General features: G+C 44.6%; 2 long non-coding RNA genes across 5 annotated transcripts; one reads left to right on the forward strand and one right to left on the reverse strand.

Moving 5' to 3' along the window:
- Positions 1 to 5,691: 5,691 nt before the first annotated feature.
- On the forward strand, positions 5,692 to 12,642 carry LOC149351718 (uncharacterized). The gene is made up of 2 exons (XR_016290632.1): positions 5,692 to 5,995; positions 11,089 to 12,642. It is a non-coding gene; the product is annotated as an uncharacterized LOC149351718 (long non-coding RNA).
- A 2,255-nt stretch (positions 12,643 to 14,897) lies between these two features.
- On the reverse strand, positions 14,898 to 23,178 carry LOC149351719 (uncharacterized). 4 transcript variants are annotated; one of them, XR_016290631.1, is made up of 4 exons: positions 22,597 to 23,160; positions 20,468 to 20,794; positions 15,195 to 18,647; positions 14,898 to 15,112 (listed from the first exon to the last, which is right to left on the reverse strand). It is a non-coding gene; the product is annotated as an uncharacterized LOC149351719 (long non-coding RNA). The 4 variants fall into 4 exon arrangements; XR_016290629.1 differs by lacking the exon at positions 14,898 to 15,112 and having other exon boundaries at positions 15,174 to 18,485; positions 18,562 to 18,647; positions 22,597 to 23,178; XR_016290630.1 differs by lacking the exon at positions 14,898 to 15,112 and having other exon boundaries at positions 15,174 to 18,485; positions 22,597 to 23,175.
- Between the last annotated feature and the right edge of the window lie 1,436 nt (positions 23,179 to 24,614).

Genomic DNA, 24,614 nt, shown 5'->3' on the forward strand with positions numbered 1-24,614 from the left:
GTTCGCGGACTACAGCTAGGCGCTTGAATTATCAATTTCTGCGGTGGCAGTTCTGGAATTTCAGTAATTAATCGTGCTGTTTATCCACGATGTGCCCTGCATGACTAGCTGACAGTTATCAACTGATATTAAAAGCTGCAAGTCGTGTACGTTCTTGCGTGCAGCACAGCCAGCCAGTTTTGCTGCCGAGTTGAGCCAGCTCGGTCATATCACGACGCAGAAGAATTCTGCTGCAAACTTCATGCACAATACGCGCTCCACAAAGATAAGTGGTCGCTGACGTATTCAACAACGTACAAATATGTTACGGATCACTAACAGTTCAGGCCGGGTACCTCACGGCGCACCGTGACACTGCGCGAGCTGGCCTGAAACGACCGCAAACATGGCGCGCCTGCCGCGACGACGCTCGCGCCGTCTGGTAGCGCGGCCTCAGTGAATACCTCCTATAAGGTGGCCGCCACTGGCACTGGACAGGGTTCATTGGGGAAATTTGTGGCCAGCAGTGGACACAGGCTGTTGATGATAAAACGTAGGACTCAAGAAGTTTACTCTCAAGATGAGGTCACACATTCAGCTACACAAATGACAAAGTTTTCCTCAGTTGAGCATTTCAGTAGTTATCATTGCTAGCGCGACCAGCAGTTTTAACATATTTTGAAGAAAAATTAACTGTAAAAAATTGAATTGAACCAATTTTTGTACTTAGAATAGTTGGATAAGTTGAATAAAACATGCTTAATCAGAAAAAAATGATTATTACAGTCATGGCTGCTGATTTTTTTTAAAAGTTTTTTAGTGTGGCCTCGCTAAGATAGCTTGCTTTGGCTGCAGCGCAAGGTAAAAATTGAAAGTAAGAATAGTAATGAAATAACAGTGCGAATCCTGACCAACGCGACTGGTATTTTAAACCACCTGCATCCAGTTGAGTTAGAAACATGATGGGTGTGCATTCAGATTTGCGTTTACTACTTCCAGTATTTTTTCTTTTTAGGCAGGATAATGTTGCCGTGAAGCGAGCAGGAACACACACACAGACAAACACAGGCAGCACAGGTCATGCCGCCAATAGTTGCAGTCAATAGCAATTTCTAAATTGAAATGCGATAAGGCAACGCAAATTATCGAATGATTGAAAAATGTGGAATTCTTAAATTATATCTCATGTTCCCAGGACGGCACAAGTAATATCTACGAGGAGTCTAAGCTAAGGCATATATAATGTCCTGGGTGCGTCTACTGCTTTTCCACGAAAAAGCGGTGGTAAATAAGATGTTTGAGAGATTATTCTTCGGTGTGCAGACATTTAGATTTAATCCGGACATCTCTGGGAGGTTTTTGGTTTGCTGGGAGAGATTTGTACTGTCAACCAGCCGTGATTTAGATGCGGCAATGATTCTTGTTTGTGATGCTGTCACAACCCAAACCGAAATGGCTAGAGGAAGCGTGAATTCAGTCACCCATTCATCAAGCAGATATTTATTACAGGCAACTGTGCTCACAGCCGGCAAGAAATAAAAAGAAATGACACTCCCGAAGATACGTTCGCAGTGCACAGATGTTTTCACACAGGTTACACAGTTCCTCCGGCGAGTTGTAACCCGAGCACCCGTCACCACAAAATGTATTGAATGAAGGTACAGGTGCCCCAAAATAATACGGAGCATGCGAGCTGTGGCCGAACTGGAAAAAACTGCATGCCAGCGCGCTCTATCAGCAGATGCGCGGCAAAAAGCGAAGGGGTGTCAGCACATCTGGCTGACCCATCTCAATAACGTGATGCTCGCGTTATCGCCTCAACAAGCGAAGCTGCGCTGCTACCATCAGTGCTCGCCAGGCGCACTTTCAGTTCATCATGCAAGGGTTTGTCTGCGTCGTGTAGAAAGTGGCGTTCCGCAGATTGCACTTTTTGCTTTTTCAGGAATGTCACCATTTTCAGCCTGCGAGACCGCCGTGGTTCGCTCCTGGCTTCGCGGCGAGTTCATGACAATGAAAACAGCAAACTTCATGAAGGACGCAGAAAGGGAAGACGAGACACAAACGCTGAACTAACAATGGAACGTCTTACCCAGATCGTCTTTCCTTTCTACGTTTGTCGTGAAGTTTGCGCTGCTTTTTTCGTGATGAACAAGCTCATGATGTGGTCATCCAGTTTGTGCGCGAGTTATAGAATATAGACGCTTTGTCACTCGCTTTGGCAAGTGCAGTCAACTTTTTCTTGGTTCAAGGAAGTGCATGAAAAAAAGAATAACATGCATATGTTGCCTTCGTTGTTTTCATTACAAAGATAGGGGCTCAACAGTATAGCAACTGAACTAATTAAGGGTCACGTCCCTTGGCACAAATTTGCTTTATCACAATGGAGGAAAAAAAGGCAAACAAAAAACGAGCTTGTCTCTTATTTAGTCGTCCCCTATCGGCTATATTTTGCAAACATGCAAGGAGAAAAGGGCAACAAGGTGGAGGCGATTAAAAAAAACGACCTCCAAAGGCACTTTTTATGCAAACTCAGTTTAATGACGGGTGAAGCTCCCGCTCACGGTAATGACATGGACCATGCGTTGAGGAAGGGACTCGTTTAAAGAGTCGACGTATTTGGGTTGCTCTCGAAGGTAGTCCCACTATGTCTTGACGGCCTCCCAAAGCTCATCTGGACGCGTGCTGTGATTGATACGAGACAGATTCTTTTTCAGAGTGCCCCAAACATTCGTAATGATGTTCATATCAGCGCCGTTTGGAGTCCACTCCAACATCTGAACAGCCCGTTATTCAAGCAGGCTTTCACCACTCGCGCAGTTTGGACGGGGCTATAGTCGTGCTGCAGGAGGAATACTCCATCTTTAAATGGCTCGTCCAGCGCATACGAGATGAGAAACTTGTCCAGGACGTCGCAGTAGCTGGCTCCATTAAACTTTGATGGCAGTCTAATAAGAGGGCTGAGGCCTTCTGCACCGACAACTCCCCAGACGCTCATGGCACAACGACCACTGCTGACTACTTGCGTCGTGAAGTCGGGCAGGTACCTATGTGCGAAAGAATAATGCATTGATTAGCTCCTGCGTAATACATGACTAAAAAAATGCCTGTACTCAAAACCATGATTGTCAGATCACAGAAAAAGAAAAATATTTTTCGGCTTACAGAACTTAATTGCTGCGAGAGGACTAGCGAAGAAAATCAGTTTCATTTCTCTACTTTTACTTGCTAATGGCTTACTGCGCTTTAGAACGCTGTGCTCTTTACTTCACACAAATCAATCTTATTCAGACATTGCATTTGCACTGCAATTGCATGGACGCCAAACATGCTGCTGTTTGTCCCACCTTGAAGAGAAAGTTGATTCATCTGTAAAGATGACTTGTCGCCAGTCGTCGACAGTCTGCTCGTGGGCGCGCGCAAATGTTAGGCGCTGTGCCTTCTATCTTGCCGTAAAATACGGCTTCTGCGCCGCCACACATCCACTTAATCCGGCTTCATAGAGACGATTCCGAGTGGTGCTCAGACTGATGTCTATACCGAGGGCATCTCAAATTTCTTTTGCGCTCTGAAAAGGATCCGCAATGGCTGCAGCGACGATCAGTTGGTCAGCCTCAGCCGAAGTGCACCGCTCGTGACCTGGACGTGGAGCATCGCCAAGGCCTTCATCCCTGTAAGCTTGTATTATACGATTCATTGCAGTCATCGACCTTCGAGTCCTGCGGCATATTTCTCGTTTCAGTACACCCTGCGTGCATAGAAGAACAATTTCGCGTCTGATATCCAATGGAACTCGGGGCGGTATTTTTCGTCGAATGGGAATTTCCACAACGTTCGCTGATATTTATGCGCATGCCTGCGTGTCTTGCAAAAGGTGTCTAGCCTTCTTCTCATTGATTATCAAGGTGACAGCATAAACAGAGCCATGGCTGCGACGTGCTCGGCGACTATATCATCCCATATGACTTGGACGGTCCTTTGAACGATGATGTATTCTTCCAGCAGAAAGACTAGTCCCATCCACATTGCGGGAGTCATGAAAGTCTTGCTGGAAGAACGGGCTCTGCTGCTGTTGGAGTGGACGCCAAAGGACGCCGATATGAACATAGGTGACGTCATTTGGTGAACATTGGAAAGCAATCTACTTTGTATCAGCCGCAGAATGAGTCCAGATGACCTTTGCGTGGGAGGCTGACAAGAAGATGGGGGATACCCTCTGAAAATGACGTCGACTCCTTGTACGAATCTCTTCTTCGGTGCTTGACCTATGCGTCAACCTGCGTGGGGGTTTTAGCAGTTATGAAACTGTTGAGTTGCATAATACAGTACCTTTGGAGGTTTTTTTTTAACTGTCTCCTTTCTGCCACCCATTTCTACCTTTATTTGTTTAACGTTTTGTTCTCCAGTGTAAGAAAGTGAATTCGTGTTGAAGAAATTGGTCTCGAATTATTAGCCCACTTGCTGTGCCGTTGAGCACCTATCTTTATCAAAGACAGCACATGCATGCTATTGTTTTTTTTTTTTGTCATGCGCTCTCTAGAGCGACACAAAGTTTTCACCGCATTTGCCAAAACGTTGCTCGAGTGCTTATACTCGTCAGCGCACAAACTCGCCGCCATATTTAGCACAAACTTAGGCTGTTCCGCAGACAAAGATAATGCAGTTCCTGACGAAGCATAAAGCGCACGGTGCCGATGGCCAACATTTCTGCACGGCCCAGACGAACAACCAACCATGAGGTATTCAAAGCGCCCCTGGCGGGCAGGGATGGTGGCATTCCTGAAAATATGGTGGCATTCCTGAAAAAGCAAAAAGTGCAATCTGCCGAACTCCACTTTCTACACGGCGCGAACAAACAACAAACCCTTGCATGATGTACTGAAAGTGCGCCTGGCGAGCACTGATGGTAGCAGCGCAGCTTCGCTCGTTGAGGCGATAACGCGAGCATCAAGTTATTGAGATTGGTCAGCCAGATGTGCCGACGCCCCTTCGCTCTTTGCCGCGCGTCTGCTGATAGAGCGCGCTGGCATGCAGTGTTTTCCATTTCGGCCACCGCTCGAGTGCTCCGTATTACTTTTGAGGCACCTGTACGTGCAGAAGGATGGCGACGTTGATGTCGCCGCGAAAACAGTCCGACGGCTGTGCAGCCAAGCTCGCGTCATGTCGCACACACGACAGTTCTCAAGCACAGTGCCCGCACGAATCGCGATCAAAATGGTAATGAATGCGTAGCAGTGCAACCATCGCAACGAATGCGGCTAGCTGCACAACTCCACGTTCATTTCAGCATTCGGAAAGCATGGCGTGCGTTGTTCATTTCGCTGCCTTGACGTAAAAGCACTCGCTCCAATCGCAATCACATTTCACTACGCGGACACAAGTCACTTTGCTATGCAGCTCATGCACGCACAAGAAATTCATCGTGAGCAGCTGTTACTCGCCACTGTCCGTGATGATCCTCGCAGGAATTAGAACGCTTGTAACAACCACAAACAGCTCCATATAAACACTTCGTGACTCCGCCAACGCGCAAGTCGCTCGCGGCTGTTGCACGCGAAGTTCGCAGTCGCTCTGATAACATGTGGCCGGAAGAAGCGGAGGTGGAGTCGGACCTGAGACGTCACGTAAAAAGCAGCCAATCAATCCGCTCGCCGGTCGGATATCCGCTCATCCGCAGAAGTTGACCGACTTTTCCTCCGCTCGCCGGACCGGCGTAAGGCTAAATGGAGGAAGACGATCCTCATGTCACGTGACTTTTAATGACGTCATTCCAAAATGGCGTTTGTTTAGGTACATTTCTGGGTACTTTTTGTTGCAAAATTAGGTAAAAATGGCGTCGCAAAATTTTGAAACGTCCCTAGCCATAGTTCCTAGGTCGCTGGCGTCTCCACGGTTGCCACGGTGACCATCGCTGTCATCGCCAACGCCACGGTGGTTTGTTGACATGGCTGCGATGGCTGTTTACCGCGCGGTGCATTGACGTGTGGAGTAAGTGCTGCCGTGAAAGTCATCAACAAAGGTTGGTGCAATGGCGAGTAATATTGACCGCGCTAACGTCCGGACTTGTACCCCAGTGCCCTAGTGTTGTCTTTATTATGGAAGTTTGCAGTGCGACCCAGCCGTGGTATGATATCGGAAGCCCCTAGAGACGTTTTGCAAGGCGGTGCTTGACTGAATTTAAGGTCACTTCAGTTCTCTTCGGCACCTTTCGGTATTGTATCTCATGTTTGAACATTGCCTCCTCTAGAAGGAGGCAATGGTTTGAAGCATTGGATGAGTGTCGAAAATTATGTTTCCTTGTGTTGCGCGTAACTGATTCTGACCTGTACGTACTGATAGGATGAGCTCGTATGCATAAAAATGGTGGGTACTGCGAGCCATTTGGCAGTTGCGGTGCATATATGCTATGTTCCTGGAGTCCTGCATGTGTGCCCACCGGCGACAAGCTATGCTAAAAAAAAAAAATTTAAATGCGGAAGGAAGGCGGACTGGACGTACACGCTAGCCATTGACACCCATGTTGCGCAAAGCACGCGGTAGGCCACAGCTGCTTTGTACGACGCCGTAGCGTTGCTCACGACGCATCGTGCCACATGAACTATGGTACGCCGCTTTCTTCGCTGATAGGCGTTTAGCAAATGTCGTAGTATGGTCACACCACCGAACCTTTGAATATCTGGAAAGCTGCTTTTCTTTTATCTAATTGGTGAAGTGTTTTTATACTCATCAAGTAGAACGTGTGCTTCTTGGTGTATTTCTTTTAACGTTCAGCATTGGAATAAAGCCAGACAAGGCCGAAACTTGTTTTGCTTGCTCTGTCATTTCTGTAATGGTTTGTGATGAAGTGGGAGGCTTGACTTAGGCTTTCAGCATCCGCGTAGCCAGTGTGGCCCTTGGGTTTGTTTGGGAACGATGTTGGGTTATTGCAGGGTAAGTAAAACACAACACAGAGAGAAACGTAAACACTCCGGATGATCAGTTTCTTGCACTTTCTGTGTGTTACATTTTCTGAGCTTCAATTTCTAGACGCCATGAATGCATTCCAAATTTCACAGCTGTTTTTTCTGCTGCAGCAGTTAGTAAAAACATTGACTGATAGGCAAGTTGGTATGACATAATAAGGCAAAAACAGCAGACCTGCATAAGGAAGATGCTGTGTCTTGTCTCATCTTCCTTGATCCTTGTGCAGGTGCAGTGTTTTAGCCTTATTAGTAAAAGTATGTTGTACAGGGACGTTGGATGCCATGCATGCCGTAATGCGCTGCGTTAACTTTGTGCTAGCATTTGTAGCTAGAAGGGTTTCTTTTTGACATTAGCATTGTATAAGTGAATATAATTTGTGCGCATACATGAATAGCATGCTGGCTTGGCCTTATGTAGGCGACTGCATCATTACGAAGTGTATGAGGTGTCACATTAATTGCACGCCTGCTTTTACTGCACGTTGCCAGTTTTGAGGGGAACATCTGTTTTGTGTGGAGTCAGCAGTGACTAGGCAAGCGACCTTTAAATGCAAATAAGCTTGCTCCATAGATGGCAGCTCTGTGGGGCAATGGACACACACAAAAAAAAAGAGTAGCCATGACCTTTCAATATAAAGTGAAGAAGCAGCATAAACCAAACATCAACACGCCATGCATGTGACATGCTTCTCTGCATACAGTGAAGAGCTTAAAAATGCATGAAATGTAAACATGGCTTGTCTGCTTATATTTGGTTGTTCCTTTTAGAGGGAAGCATTTTGACAAATTTTTCTCTGGTTTATGGCAAACAACGTCTAAAGGAGTGTGGGATTTCAGTAAGGAAACATTTACAGTTGGCCACATAAGTTTGAAGTATTCAAATTAGAAGGTCTGAAAAAGCTCTGTGCCTTTTCTTTCTAGCTGCATTCTAATTTTCATTCTTCGCTTGCCATGCTGCTGAATGGGTGGGTCTGCTGGTTCCTGAATTACTGTTTTTGTAATGTGCACAGTCAGAACATGTGTATATCACGAGTATGAGGCAACATATTTAAAAGCACAATGTGAAAAGAGCTTGTGGATGCATTTTTGAAGGTTGGCAGCTCAGTTCGCTGATATGTATAGGTAATTTTTATATTGTCAAGGCCCAGTAGGTATTAAAGGAGTAGAGACAACAAAATTTTAGTTGTTTCTTTCGGTTAGAATGATGCGCAGTACAGCTGCATGGATTGCGACGACAAGAGGCGATATATTTATAATTGCATTTTTTCTCTCGCACTGCTTTAGCTTAAACAACCGAAAGACGACTGTGATGTCAGGAATGTGTTCAGGTCATGTGAGGCATACAAAGACAGCAGTATTGTTGCAGCTTTGTTCATTGTTATTTGCATCAACTCGTACACAAACCTGTCTAAGAGTTGGAGTCACATAAAGTGAACAGGCAGCGATTATATCTCTTTTTGCATGCCTCATGTGACCTGAACATGTATCTGACTTCAGAGCAGTCATTCGGCTGTTAAAAACCGAAACCAGATGACACGAGAAAAAAAAATTAAATTGTAAATTATTTAGCTGACAAAGTTAAAATCCTTGTGTACAGCATTGCCTAGTGCATCACTGTAAAGAGAAATGTGTATCCAAAAATTTGGTTTCTCTACTCCATTAAATATGTGGCCCATGACATGTTTGTGGCAGACCTTTGAGTTCATCATTCTTTTATGAGAGTTGTGAAACTGGCTCACTAGAGTGTAGCATATCAGGAGTCAGAGTGTTACTGGAGTACTCTGACCTCATGGTGATTAAAATAGAAGAAAACTAGTTGAGTCCACAAAGAATGAGGTGCTCCTTTCAGAAGCGGAGCTGCTGTGAAGAATGTTGTATGAAAAGACAACCATCAGCTCTTTGCTACATTTCAGTTTATTATTTTCTTGAAGACCTAGTAATGGGTATTACAGAAATGATAAGAGGTACGTTACAGAAATAATTGGTACCTGCATATTAGCACGACAAGGGGTGACTAATAAAATTTTTGTAGGGGTCTATAGAATTTTGTCTCCATCGAAATGCGACCGCCACAGCCGGGATCGAACCCACGTCTTTCGGGTCAGCAGCCAAGCACCATAACCTCTGAGGCACCGCGGCGGCCAGTGATTTTCTATTACTGGCCCTCGGTACGGTGGGTTCACGGTTTTGCGGTAGAAATGTTATTGGTGTATGCCTGTTGTGTGTATATTGGCTGAATATTTTTGTTCAAAGTAGTGCAAAATTTGTGAGTTCTTTTTTCTCTTAGAATCCACAATTCATACTGTGGCAGCTGTTACACTTCTATGACACGTTGATAAAACTAGCCAAAAATTATAAGCTTAAGCGTGTAGCAAACCAAGAAGGGCATGGGACTATTATAGTAATTTAGATGGAGTGGGGAAGTTGTCTATCGTTAATTTTTAGATTGCAGATATAGTAAAAGTAGACGATACCTAGGCAACATGTAAGACATAAAGCAGAGACCTGGACTTTTGGTTGCTTATAATGTGGTCAGCCGTTGCCCCGCTGCAATGGCTGAGTGGTTCCCGCTGCTGTTCCCAAGGACGGGTTCGATCCCAGTTGCGGCAGCTGCCTATCAGTGGAGGCGAAATGCTAGGCGCCTGTGTACTGAGTGACATCAGTGCTCGATAAAGAGCCCCATGTGGTCAAAATTAATCCGTAGCGCTGCACTATGGCGTTCCTCATAACCCATGTTGCCTTCGGACATTAAACCCCATATTCTATACCATACCATAACTTTGACGTGTTCTGTGTGCTTGACCATTTAAGCTGCAGTAATTGCTGAGCATTTGTTAAGTTTTCATGAGTATTTTTATGTGCAAATGCACAATGTGTGACGGGGTGCATATCGATAATTACGTATGCATGGCACTCATGCTAAGACTGGCGTGCATGTGAATATTTGTGTCCATCGTGTAAATAAACGGAAGTTGCATAAATAGTGAACTAAACGTAGTGTCAAAATGTCTGTGAAGAAAAAATTCTCATGTTTGCATGTGCTGTTGAGTCATTTTGATTGTAATGGCAAGCGTGGTTACGTTCAAGATTGCAGCAATATCTCGGCACATTATGACTTTGAATGGTAAAATTTTGTCTGTCTTGCATCCGTTGCAGTTTCAAGTAAGGTGAACGCACACAGTTTCAACATTGCTGCCAACATGATTTGTGTGAATGGCTTTATTGTACACTGTTGGGAGTAAGGCTTCTAGTCCATCTGAAGTGCTCTGATGAAAAATACCTTTTATAATGGTACTTGTGGTTCTTTCATGTCATTAAAACTAAACTCAAATAATAAATAATGTGAGTTTGAGCTGCATAAGTGAAGTTATGTGACCGCTTTGTTCATGACAGTACATTTGGTTCGGTTCAATCCGCTACAATGATAGAAGACCATTCTGCTTTGAAACAGCAAATTGACATGCATTCAAGCTTGGGATGAGCAACAAGAGAGAAAGCGTGCATATTGTTGACGATGCAATGTTGACCCTTAAGTGCCCCTGTTACGTTTTCAGTTTTCTTGCCTTAATTTTCTTATGGTCGCACTGGTATAGAAAACTGCCAAAAAATAGTCGCACGTCCTAGCTTTAGTCAGAACTAGAGATGTAAAATTTCAAGAAATTTTGAACGGCATGAAAAAAAACATTCTTTTCAGGGTTTTTTTCATGAAAAATTGGAAATTTTGAAAAACGTGTTAAAAACAGATTTATTTGCAACAGCACAACGATCAATAATAATGCTCTGAAGTTCAGTCGAATATGCTGTTATAAATGCCATATTCTGAAACGAACTTCTTGTTCTATTGCACCGAAAAGATAAATAATTATTTGCACTCCAGGCGAATATGGAGATATAAATATCGTATTTGTGGAACGAACTTCTTGTTCCATTGCACCGACAAAGGGAACATGAAAACTGATCTATAAGACACTCCATATCGAATTCAGAGTCACTGCCGCTGGATGCGGCACTACGCGAAGCAGCGTGGATTGAAGTTGTGTCCACAGCTAGGTTCGACTGCACATACACGAGCTTTCGAACGCGGTCTCCTGAAAGCCTGTTGCGAATCCTTGTATGGACGTTTCCGAAACGTGACCAGTTTCGTTCGCAGCTGGCGGATGATGGTGGTATCTGCAGCAGTGGGCAAGCCAGAGGAGTTAGCGGCTGGTTGGTGCAAAGGCCTTGCCACCAGGTAGATGGGGCCACGTGCTTCGCTGAGCCCCAGACCCCTGTACTGGATCAAATTCCTGCGGATGTCCTGTACTCTGCTACGTTGGAAATCAAGAAGCTAGGCTTGTATTTGGCTGGAACGGCTTACGTGCACAGCAGCCTATGCTATTTATGCCGTGTGTGTCGCGCTGTAGAATTTGCAGTCATTTTGTTCTACTTCAGCCGTGAGTTCAAGCATTAGTGTTTTTAAGTCAAGCCTGGATCTTATGTGTCACCTGGCCTCCAACCCGCGTACTCGCAGCACGAACGTTTTAAAAGCTCTACCTGGCACCGGCGATGACGACTGCTCTCCAATCGTTCAACGATGCAAACTGTTATGGTTTTCAAAGCAAAAACAAAAACCTAAACTGAAAGCAAGAAATCATAGAACCTTAAAATTGCATTGTGAAATTTACGATGTTTTTTTTCCATTTTTTTTCGTCTGAAAAAAACGAAAAAAACCGGTTTTTTTCCAAAATTGCAGTTTTTTTTCAGGCCTTCACATCTCTAGTCAAAACCAAGAAGAAGAAAACATGCATATTTATATTTTTGTTTTATTTTTATGAATCAATTTTATTGGCGTTTCCTTTGAATGAGTGTGTTGATTTTCGTCAACTGCATAAACGACTTTCTTATTTATGTTGCAATTTTTAACGTCTAATGCTTTTTTTTTTCTAGTTTATTGCTGGTTTCGGCTATTTGTATTTACTTTTCTTTGAGGGAACGCGCGATGATGATGATGCTAGCGCTCTTACAGCGCCCCCTACAGTCAGTTAGCAAAGAAGGCAAAGAAGAAAAAAACAACATGGCGGTTGTTTACGTACGTTCGAATCGCGGTCCGCGGCTGTTGCAAGTGAAGTATTCGTCGGTGTCTCGTCTTTGTGGCGTGTGTAGTTCTTTAAATTTGCCCCTTTTTTGTTTGTGACCAGTAGACCGCCTATGGAATGCGTGTTTACCTCCCATGCGTCCCTAAAGGTGAGTGAGCAGGACGCAAGCCCGCGCCGTCCAGTACTGGCGTCCCTGATCTGGGTGTTTCCAGCTCATTCTGGAAAATATCTGTGCATATAACTCTTGTTATAATCATCACGATGCAGTGCGTGGGCTGTGATATGTCGTCACATTGACTTTCTCGTGATGCAAGGGTTGGAGAACATTGCAGCATGTCGTTTCCAGCCCACCTTCGATCCTTCAAGACACTGATCTGGACACCGAATAGTGACAGTACCAGTTGACGACTGTTGTGGGTGCGAGGTGGCGTAGATCTGCTAGATCACAGAGAGAAGCAATTGCCGGCAGAATAATCGCAAGACTAACCCACCTGTGGCTCGCAACCACCTCAGTGGACTGAAAAATGCTCGGGACAGAGCGAAGCAATAAAGCTGCACGGTGCGAACGCTATAGATACGTTGCTTACGTCTCATGTAGTACCTATCTGAATTAAATGTTCTGGAATGCACTGGCAGTGTGTACTTCTGCTCTTGGGGCCGAGTCGTCCTTCATGGCGCAGAAAGAGTGCTCTGAACGCATGTGCATACGCTGGGCGGCGCACCTTAAAAATAAAATTGTTTCCATGTTCACTGCATGTTTTCAAAGGCACACGAGTTCTAAGGTAATCCTCTGAGTTCTCGTTCTGCTGGTATAGTCATATTTGGTTTTTGCAATCAATGACTCTGTGCCCACATACTGTCAAAAAGCAAGATTTGTCAGATCTTTCTCAGCCAGAGATGATGTGCTGGCATGCATAAATTGATATATAGCATCGTAATAGTGTGACACTGAACACTTTATTAAGATGTAATAGCAAGTAATTTCGATGTTTGTGTAAGCCAGTGTATTTGCCTTCATTGAAAAAGATATTCAAGAAAGTGTTTTGGTGTTCGTATGAGGCGGGACAGAACTTGTCTATACAAAGTATGTGATAGCCAAGTGCTCAGGGCCAAATGTCACCTATCACTGCCTCTCGCTGGGGCAGGTGGCTCTCTGGAATTCTTTACTTCAGCATACTGCAAAACTAAAATATGTGAAGAGATGCGCTCAAATTTCGCTTTACCGACTGTAGTTATTGGCTGTCGTTTTTTTTTTTTTTTTGCACGTGGTTTACTGCTGATACAATAACACACATGGCTCAGTCTGTGCATTGTACTGTGTGCTACTTACTGCATGCAATGTGAAATGCTTCAAAAGCAAGGGTTCGGGCAAGTTGTTTGTTCTAGTTAAGGTTGGTCGCCGAACAGAAAGGGACGACACGGGAACCAGACACACAGCACCGACTGTCGAGATTTCTGTCAGTGCTGTGTGTCCGGTTCTCATGTTCATGCTGTCTTTATTTCTTTGCAATGTGACCAACCTTAGCTTCAAAAGCAGTCTTCGCACTATGTATAGGGAGGGTGCACAGAGAGGGCCTGGTAATAAGCGTTTTCATTTCGTGCTCGTGTCTGTGTACAGCACCTGGTGCTAACTGCTCGCTATACTGCACATTTCAACTTAGGTGCCAAATATACTTCCTTGTGATGCAGTGTGTGCACACCAGGGAATGATCTCGCATGTTGCATGGTACAGCGAGTACTCTTTTCCTTAACATGTAACAAACTGTAGCTGTCTTTCAAAAATATCATTTTAGTGCATCAGCATCAGAACCCCCCATGTTGGAATAATCCGTCGGTCTGAAGCCTCAGGTGACAGAGTGGAGGGAGTGAAATCCACCTTCACGAAATTGCAGGGAAGGGGGAAGAAGAGAGGGCGGGAGGAGGCGGTTGGCAAGCGGTTGCAAATCTGAGTCGAAGGGTGGAGAGAGTGGATGTGTCACTGATGGATGGGATTTCATCGGGTGAGTGGAGTGGGGGTGTCACGTAGTGATTGATGGTACCCATTCGTACAGTCTGACCCTGTCAGCGGCTGCTTGGTCCGGCAGGAACATAATGCTAACTTTGGCTTATGGGGTTTAACGTCCCAAAGCGACTCGGGCTATGAGGGGCGCCACAGTGGAGGGATCCAGTAATTTCGACCAACAGTGGCCCTTAACGTGCTCCGACATCGCACAGCATCTGGGCCTGTAGTGTGTCACCATCGGAATACAACTGCCGCAGGCGGGGTCATACCAGCGTCTAATGGAATTTGTTTAATTTTGTCGTTACACTCACAGTAAGATTAGTCTTTCCCAAGTACAAGTTGTATTTAATGTCAGAGTCCAAGGAAGGGCAGCTTTCCAAAGCCACAGCTGGGCTTGTACAGCGTAATTAAGCAGCATTAACATCCTTTAGAATCAATTAACGTGTTTGTACTATGATTACACAATGGACACAGTATTTATCAAGGCAAACAATGGCAGCGTATATATGCCTGCAAATGTTTAAATCAAGAATAGTATCTGCTAGCTTATTAAAAATATATCATTTATAAAATCACCGTCCAACTTCTCAGAAGTACCAAATCTGTGGAGAAATACAAATTGCAGATTGCCAATATGCCTAGGAAAATACATTTTGACTGTCAAAAAAGGATTAGGAGCACTTTATTATTAACTACGCGAGGATTGTGGAAAGATGGGTCGGGTCACACCCAATAGTGCAAAACATGAACCCTTGGAAAAGATGCGAAGTTGTGGCGCATATGCACTCATATGCTGTGCATAATGGGCTGCCTTGCATTACCATAACCTGTCCAGGTAGACTGCCACAAGTCAATAAAAATCTCCGATATATACAACCGCAGTTTTCAGTTAGGTAGACATTTTATTTGTGACATTCTTAATCTAGCTGGCAGGCTATCACCAGCCCGAGGTGAATGTGACGTGCAGGATGAAACGGGTGCCATATGTGGATACTGGAGTAAATGTGATGTGATGAGCCTTGGGAGCATTCCTCTTCACATGGCGCCAGGCAGTCTTGCGGCCACATAATACAGCTGACAGTGCTTCATTCTGTAACCTGTAATACCGCAGTTACTTGCATCATGGATGCAGTTTCTTGTGGGAAAAAATTAGAATGGTAAGTTTGGTGCATTTATTACATGGTGTAAAACATGGTGTGGTCAGTTGAACTTTCCCCAGATTTTGATGATTGATGTAGGGAAAGCATTTATTATGCAAATGCATCCATTATTTAAGTAAATATGGTGTACAAAAACCTGGAATGGAAACAGAAATCAGCATCTGCAGGATTGAAACAAATTCCTAACAACTTTGGCGCAGCACCATACCCATGACTGCCAAGCCACATTTTAGCCCCTAGCCTTTCACTCTACACTGTCCTTAATCTGTTCATTCCCAATGGGCCAGACATGAGGCCGTATGGCACTCGGGTATCCGTATCTGCCTATATGGACATGCCACGTTGTCTACACAGCTTTTTAAACACTTGTAGCAACAGTGTCAGTTTTCTCAGAAGCATGAAACTTTGTTACGATTAGTTTTATGACACACCCAGCACATTAACAGGCATTCTAGCCAAATTATAATTTCGTTGCAGTTGGGCTTTGAAGCATTTTTCATTAATGAGTAAAAAGGAAATGACATTAACTGGGCACTATATGTTTCATCTAAGCTGCCTTCTCGACAAATAGGGGCATTTTAGAATTTCTAGGCAACAAAGTTGGCACAGTGTTCCCATCACACAACAGAAGGCTCATTGCTTGGAAGGCTGGTGGAGAGACACTGTGTAAGAGCCAAGCAAGTTCATTTATGAAGTGCTTTATCATGTGAGGGAAGGCTATTCACGGCTGTTTCTACCATGGCAATATAAGTTCGTGTCACAAATTGCACCAGCAATGTTCTGAAAAATGAGTAATACTGTTTTTCTGTTGCAGCAGTATTCTCTTTGCAAAATAAGATGAATAGTAGTTTTGCGCTGCAGCTTTCAGTGTGCAAGATGACAGCTACGGCTTAGCCTTTTGTCAAGAATACTTTTTCTCATATGCATTGCAGAACTGTAGAACCACATATTGTCAACTGTCCTAAAAGGCAAGGTGTGTTGCTGGGCGAGTTGGTTGGGGTACATCTTGAGAAAAACAGCACTTGCAGACAAAGGAAACGAGGACACACAACTGCGCTGTTTTTTTTTTTTTGTGTCCTTCTTGTTCTGGTCCTTTGTCTGCAAGCGCTGTTTTTCTCAAGATGTCCTAAAAGGGCGGTGCACTGTGACAGCACGACGCAACAAAGAGGAATGCAGCATGGAGCGACACTTCATACTAATTTTATTGAAGAGCGCATGCCTCTATGAGTGCATCACATGCAGACAAAATGAAATCAAGCAGGGATGACGAAGAAATAAAATTATAGTGAATGCAAGGCAGGTATGAACAAGAAAATGAGTGCACTAATTTCCCAAAGATGAAAAATGTTTGCCAATTGTCAGAAGTTCTCTGTTGAGCAGTGCCAGAGAGGGCGTACTCACACAAGCAGATTCTGAGTAGGGAATGAGGGGCCTGAAATTTCTCAATTTCTTAATTGTCGGGTTTAACATTCGGGAGCGGCACATGGGCTATGAGGGACACCATAATGGAGGTCTCTGGATTAATTTACACCACCTGGGGGCCTTTAATGCACGCTGACTTTGCACAGCACATGGCCATCTTTGTATTTTGCCTCCACTGAAATGTGGCCGCTATGGCTGGATCAAACCCACAGCCTTCGTGTAAGCAGTCTAAGAACGCCAGAGCCACTGAGGCGCCGTGGCGGGATGAGTTCTCCATTCCTAGGAGCAAAGTTTCGGGAAAAAGGAATGACTAGAAAAGAAATACCAGAGGCCTGTAGTGCACCCTCAATGGTGCTGCTTGATATGGGATATGATGGCGCACCTTTCTCATGACCATGTGGGCTTCAAGAAAATTAGCAAATGACACTCCTCTTCCCTGCTGTGTCTTGAGCTTGCTATGCTAAAGCACTTTGTCAGAATAGCCCGCCAACTAGCTCATAACATAATCCTAATCCCTCACCTGAAATCTGCCATCTTCAGCTGGCAGGGCCTACAAATGCCAGCACAGTCAAATGCTACTTTCTGGCTGCTCTGCATCTGGCACGAGTGTAGCTCCATTATAGCAACAGCATGCATGTGCTTGCACATGTGCACATGCGTTGCATGGTCAACACGTACTTGTGTACACGTTGTGGCAAGCCTCGCACTGCTCACAATGAATCTCACAGCCACTGCACGATTTGCTAGTTCTTTCCACTGTGTGCTTGAAGTTCACCAAACTTTGTGACTTTACATGCCACTGGCCATCTCCCACTCTCTCAGTACTGGACTTAGAAAGCTCAATCCCCACTTTATGCTTCCTAAATAGGGCAGATTTGCGGTGGTCTGCTCCTCCTTTGACACCTGTTGTAAAGTTTTTCGGATGTGAAATTGAAGAGTACTTTGATTAATGTATCCAATCACCCATTTACCTTGCCACCAAAGTGAGAGTACTTCAGTGCCTTGTGCATTGACTCCAAGTGATTATTTGTTGTTAATCCAATGTACTGCCGATAGCAGTAAGCCCACTGACATGCCCTCTTTGCGTATGTTTTCTCAAAATTTCTGACAAAGCCAAAGGCAATTAAGCTGATGCTCTTTGGAGTGGATACCAAGAATTGCAGGGAGCAACTGTTGAGAGTCAGTCTCATCTGTCCACTTCATCAGAGTGTGCAGCATGTCCCTTGTTGTACTCCTGCAGTCCTTGTTTGCGACTGTATTCAGGTGCGTGCTCCAGTTGTGTAGCACCTGCCAGCTGCAAAGCAGTCGACTCCTCAAGGGACCCATCACCTGCTCCCATGCACTGCCATAAACAGGGGCATCATCAGACATAAATGCCTGACACTGTATTGTGTTTTTTTTCTTTGATGGCCTCGCAAAACCTCACCACAGTGCCCGTGTTCACCCTTTTTGAAATCAAGTAGGCACACGGGATACCAAAGGCATCTTGAGAAATTGTGAGCAGGGTTGTCAGTTGGAGTTAGTACTTATTTATGCCATGGGTGGAGTCAGTGCACAGTTTCGCTGCCCCCAATTCATAAAGGAGCTCTCGTTGTGGGAACGTCATTAATGCTAGCTCAAAGTCACCATCATGACTGTTGGGGTCACCCTTCTTCCTGTAATACAACAGTGGCGACGACTCATTTTTTGCCCTCATTTCTTCGACCCATAATTCAACACTCTTAAAATCGTCTGGATCTCTCTGCTCTGTTTTTCCAATCCTAAACTTATCTGCAATGTTACGAAGGTCCTTAGTGGTCACAAGTTGCATCCGTGGGCTTGATCCACTTGTACCTGCTCGGATGTTTGTGCACAATGGTTTTTTCTGGCATTCCTTCTGCTAACCGGCCTGAAAATGGTACAGAAAAAAACTGTTAACATCTCTGGTTCATCTGCCTACAGCCATGTAATAAAGTGACAAATACTTCTGGTCGGATTCCTTCGTCTTCCACTTTGTTCCTTTTCACAGGTGACACACAGTTCATCTTACTTTCATTTCACTTTTGTGGCACTGCAAAGCACACAACAAAATGGTTGTTTCAAAGCCAGATGGACTTTATTTTTATGAGCTTGAGTGTTTAAACTTGCATACTGCAATGCAAAACAGGGAAGTTATATACAGCGTGTTATAAATGCAGAATATAACAGCACTGAAAATGTGGACAAGAAAAGAATAAGGACATGTGCTTCTCATCCTGTCCCATTTCATTCTGCATATTCAAAAAATGCACCGATTCGCCTGACAGCAACCTTTAAAGGAGTAGAGACACCAAATTTTTGAACGCGAACTTTGTTTCTTTGGACTTGTGCACAAGACAATAGTGTGCACGAGTCACAATGTAGAATTCACTTACGCCAGGTGAATAATTTCTAAGTGAATATTTTTCTCATGCTGTTTCAGTTTCAACACCTGAATGACTGCTGCTAAGTCAGAGACAATTGGAGGGCATGCCAGTCATACATAAACTGAAATATAAATGCTGCTTGTTCATTTTTTTTTTTTGCGATTTCAACTCTTGTGCAGGCTTGTGTTTTATGTTAGTGGTTTTTGAGGAAAGGAAATGGTGCAGTAACTGCCTCAACCATGCCATGAAGGAAAGGAGTGAAAGAAGCAAGAGAGAAAGGTGCTGTAGTGGAGGGCTCCGTAATAATTTCGACCGCCTGGGGATCTTTGGGCACTGCACAGCACGTGGGCACCTCTTGCCTCCATCGAAACTCAGCTGCCGCAACCGGGTTCTAACCCGGGTACTCCAGCTTAGTAGCTGAACACTCAAACCACAGCCGTTCCTGCGAGCGTTACTGATGAAGTGCCAAAACAGCCAAATAATTCTAATTAATGAAAGTTCACTGCAGACGATCTGTCTTATGAGAAAAAACATGGCCCTTATACAACCATTAGACTGGTGGCGTTGCTTTGATCAGCAACAAAATGCCTACGCTTTTGACAGGCAGCCAAAAAAAGAGGCTAGCATCGAGTGCAACTGTCAGTCATTCAAGACACGTTTCATAGAGCTCAAGCCGACTTCTTACGGATAAAGTTCAACGTCAGCCGATTGAGCGACAGACCTAGGATAGTCAATGAAACCAGCAGAAAAACAAAAGAACAGACATTGGAGTAGTTCAGTGCTAGACGACATTCCTAATTATGTTCAGTTCGAAAGACTGGACCCCTTCCACAAAGCATCTCTAAACTAAACGGCATGAAGTTCGTACAGACTGTGCTGTGCATGCAATGTGCCGTGGATCAATTGTTTTTCACCCTTCGATGCGACCAAGTAGGCTCAAGTGAATTGCACTACAGTCAGATACAACTCGAGAACGAAGTGGCAGATGGCCCTTAAAGAAGACCCCCCCAGTCAATGGCGTCAGCTGATTTTCATCAGTTAACCCAATTAAAGCCATAACTAATCCCCTTTCATCTGCCACCCTCCTGCAGTGCTACCCCCTAGGATTAACCATGACATCATGAGAATCGGTCGACGCCATTGGATGGCAGGCTTCCTTTGAGGGGCATTGGCCACTGGGTTCTTAAGCTGTGCCCTACTATAACTTCTTCCGCCCCCTCGTTTTGTGGGACATGCCTTCTCCCACTTTACAATAGGCATTTTCGTGTTGTCCCACCTCTTTTGTGCCATAGATGCATCGCAGAAGAATAATCATTGAAATGATCACTCGAGTTAATGAGCAATATCTTCCCCCTAAAATACATTTCTATTGCACTTTCGTCTCCCATTTATGAAAGGTTGGTGGAGTGTAGCTTCTAAACGTTTTCACATTCCGGTACAGTCAACACAGCATGCACAAATGCTTTGTACAAGAGGAGTGGCTAACCTGCAAGCCCTCTGGCATCATCCTGGGATAGCCTTTGGTGGCAGGTCTCATTGAAGTGTCCGTAGTGTTTCTTTTGAAACACTACATATACCTTGCCCTCTTTCTCCATGACCTCTAGAGTAGCAAAGCAGTGTTTGCTGATTTTGCAGCTTCCTTGTCACTTTTCCTGCCTTTGGCGCTGTTCTATAGGAAGCTCTTCGTACGAGCCGGAACGGTGGCAGTGCAGGTAGCGTTTAAAAACCCTTGGTGCACATTCCTTCTTTCCTGTAGAAGCTATAAAATGGCAGCAAGTTTTGCTTTCTTCTCCGTCTTTCCAGGCGCAAAATCCTGAAACAGAAAGATTGTAAACATAACTAAGCACTCCACATAGTATTAGTTAATTATTAGTGTGAAAGCACAATTCCGAACGGTAAACCCCGAGCAAGATCCTGCGATGTGTATGTGGGTTTGTGCCAAGAGCATAGCAACGGCGACATAGCAACCACAGCCTCACAGCAGCATTGCAACATAGTTATGACACGATGCCAACATATGATGTTAAGTCCATGACCACTCATGACTAAAAAAAAATTTTTTAAAATTGAGGCGTGAACAAAGGTGGGCTCCATTTTGATAAAAACGTGTACACAATGATAGCACATGAATAACGGCATAAGGCATCCTTAGAAAGTCAACAGTAAAGTAACAAGACAAGGCAATGTTCATGAAATTCTGCTTTTGCACGTTTATAAAATTTTGGCAAAACTTCTCTGTCAATTTTTTGTGTATCACACTACTTTCATTTTTTGAAAAGCAAGGCCAAATTAAAGTTTGTACTTTTTACATACACTAATGAAAAATGCATGTGCTATGGAGTGGGCACATATGCAGTACTCTCACACTACTACTGGCGCTCTGCCTCTGCCAAGTGCGCATGACAATCACAGATTTAGCTTCAAATTTTTAGCCTTTTGCCTGCAGTGCAGAACTGCATTTCCCAGCTTTTTTATTGTTAAAAATTTATCAGTCATTCGCTTACTGTTTTTTCCTGCTATAGCGCATGGGGAACAATTTTTGGAGAAAATTATTAAGTTCAGGTTAAGTTATTACACGGACTGTTACATGGAAGTATTTCAATTTTACTACACCCTGCAAAAACTCATTCCTGCACAGCAACCTTTTACATGGCCCTGTCCTTTGACCACATATTCAGGTCAGCACTGTTGACTTCTAAAGGCAGAACAATGCTGGGCATTCTTCCTACACACTTCTGCGTGTTGCGATTGCCATGGCTTCAGCGCTGCTAAGCCAGTGCATGCCGCGACAATGTTGTGTGTCCTGTCGAGACATTGCAGGTGCCTGCAACAAAGCATAAGCAAGGCCTGTAGCAGCGAGTCTGCTGCAAGGACCAGTTTTTTTCCTACAGTGGCCACTTTAAATATGAAAGAGAGTGCACTGCTTGTCACTTGCTTGTCAAGTGACAAGCAAGCTTGTCACAGCTTGTCAGGACACCAAAAAAAAATTCTGCAGACACACATAAGACTGCTTACCAGCGAGAATGCCAAAGCATTAAAGTGCACAGTCATGCTATGTTGCAGAATGACGAGTCATGAGTGCAAGGCATGACTACGCAACTTTGTACAAACTCTGCACACCTTATGTTACTAGTAAAGTGCTGAGTCATGCTACACTTCAGAATGATTAGGAGTCAAAACTATGACTACCTAAACTTTGTACAAACTATACACCTTACATTACAAATAAGTGCAAAATGACTATGACAAGTCATGGCTTTCAAAGGTTATAGTACTACGTTACGTTTCACATTTCACTCGAATGCCCGCAAAGGCTACCTCTGCAATCTGTCGCACTAGACTAAGCCCATTGAAATCTTCATGGTTCCTTTAAAAAACGTGCATGTCATCGCTAAGTTTTTGTGCACAAAACCACGTGCAAGTTTCCCCAGGTGAGTGTAAGCCCGTAAATAAAAAAAAAGAACGCGCTTTGTGTTTACAAACTTAAAATGCGCGCACTCGAAAAGTCAATAAACTGCAACTTTTCAATCGGTAATCTAAGCGCGCGACTGCATCCCGCTTTGGCCCTTTATTGCTTTAATCACAGCGTGCGTGCATGCAGACTTCGTTTCTTACCTTTATTAGAGTCGAAGACTAGATTCTCCACCTCTTCCTCGAAGTCGTGGTGCCGTCGCAGGTCACGAAGGGCGACAAAATGCTTCGGACGTAAGTCGCACAAGAACGGCCGTGCCTTACTACATGTTGTTGTTGTGACTGGGAGAAGGATGCATGGGCCTGCCTACTGGCTGGTGCCGAGCCACCACCGCTGCCGCGTGCAGATAGAGGAGAGATCAGAGGAAAGAGAAAAAGAAAAGACGCGTCGCAGCAACAACCGCGTCCTTCCCCATGAATATCCTTGATGGGTGTTTTTAAATTACTAGTATTGAAGAACGCCTTGTCGCAAACCGCTGAAGCAAGGCCATCGCACGTGTCCGTCTCCATGCTCAAGGCAAAAAAAATAAAAAAAAACAAGCGAGCAAGAAATGCACCTTGGGATACCTTGGGATATTGAGCAAGGATTTTCAAGAAGAGTTGAGATTTTCCCTGTCGGTTGAAGCGCAGTGTTCCCCAAAAGTCCCCACAGAGTGACGTAGAGTAGAGCAGTGACGTCTGTTCTCGGTTGGCCAATCGCAACGAGGATCACCTTCCTCTGAATACGCCCTCCGCGCCGGACCGGGTGGTGCCGTCCGTCGTTCGCATGCCGTGCGTGTACCGTGCGGAAGGCGCAAAAAAGCGATCGTACGAGGGCCCCGCGGCGTGTTCTACAATTCAATGCGCGCCGTAGAATGGTTCTTTCCGCTAAACTGGTGACTTGTTAGAGCTCAAATTTCGCACAGAAATTGCATTTGGCCGCCAGAATTGCTATATCTGCGGTGACGACGAAAGAAAACAAGCCGTTATCTCATCGATTGCACCGGTGGCGCCATCTCTTTTATCGGCTGTTGAGATTCGCAAGGAGGGTATCTTTAGCGGGAGGTTCGAAGACGCTTCTTCATGGAAGAGTTGCAATTTAGTGAAGTTTTGTCCAAAATAAGTTTTTTTGTGATTATTGATAAAGCAGTTGAAAAAGAGTCTCCAAACCTACAGCAAAACACCCCCAGCCCCTCCTCTGCTGAATCTCCACGGCCGACAAACAAGATGGCGCCACCGGCGCAGTCGCTGAGATAACGGCTTGTTTTGTTTCGTCGTCGCCGTAGACGATGTGAATATCCCACTTTTGACTAATTCAGGCACGCACACCAAATGTAACATAAAGCAATTCTGCCGGCCAAGGGCCATATTTTGTGCGAAATTTCAGCTTGGGCAACTCACCAATTTAGCGCTTAAAGAAGCATTCTACGGCGCGCTTTTAATTGCGGAGCAGTCTATATGCAGGGTGTTTCACGTAACATGAACCAGGGATTAAAAAAAAGTGGCTCACCGGAGCTGGGTGAAACCAACTACATATTGTTTCCCGTCGTGTGGCGCTCCTCAGAGTATTTTTAAATTCCGCTTAATTAGTTCATTAGCTAAGATTAATTATGCAGATTTACTATACTCATTTTAGGGGTTTTTGTTCTTCGTATGCAGAGTAAGGGGCATTGTGGCTCCTGAATGCCCAAAGAGATCGCCGAAATTGTAGTATTTAATATTTTAATCTTCTCCAGAAATGCTCGTTTTGAGCCGATGGTGTCGCAACGCAGCGGTCATTTTCGGCAGCGGAAATGAGCTGGCATCCAGAATGGGCACTGCCTCTCTGATTGGTTGTGCGTCCAGTTTGCACATTGTTCCTTTATACTCACGATATGGATCCGAAATATTATGTCTCTGAGTACTGGAAGCTTTTTACATGCCCCAAAAACTAGAAAGAAGTAGTGACAGTGAACGAAAACTAATATGAATAACGCTAGGGGCGACACTTTCTGTTCTGCTTCAAACCTTCGTGGGGGCGAGCGCTGTTCAAACCAAACCAAGGAGGCAGCGAAAAAAAAGCCAGTCGACACACCTTGCCCAAAAATGTGAAGAGAAAGGCCGGACAGGAAAAGGGAGATAAGTTTGGTGGGGAGGGGGGGGGGGGGGGGACAGCCGACAACCTTACAATCCTACCAACAAAG

Source organism: Amblyomma mixtum, chromosome 3 (assembly GCF_055824585.1).
Source record: "Amblyomma mixtum isolate Tamu chromosome 3, ASM5582458v1, whole genome shotgun sequence".
NCBI lineage: Eukaryota > Metazoa > Arthropoda > Arachnida > Ixodida > Ixodidae > Amblyomma > Amblyomma mixtum.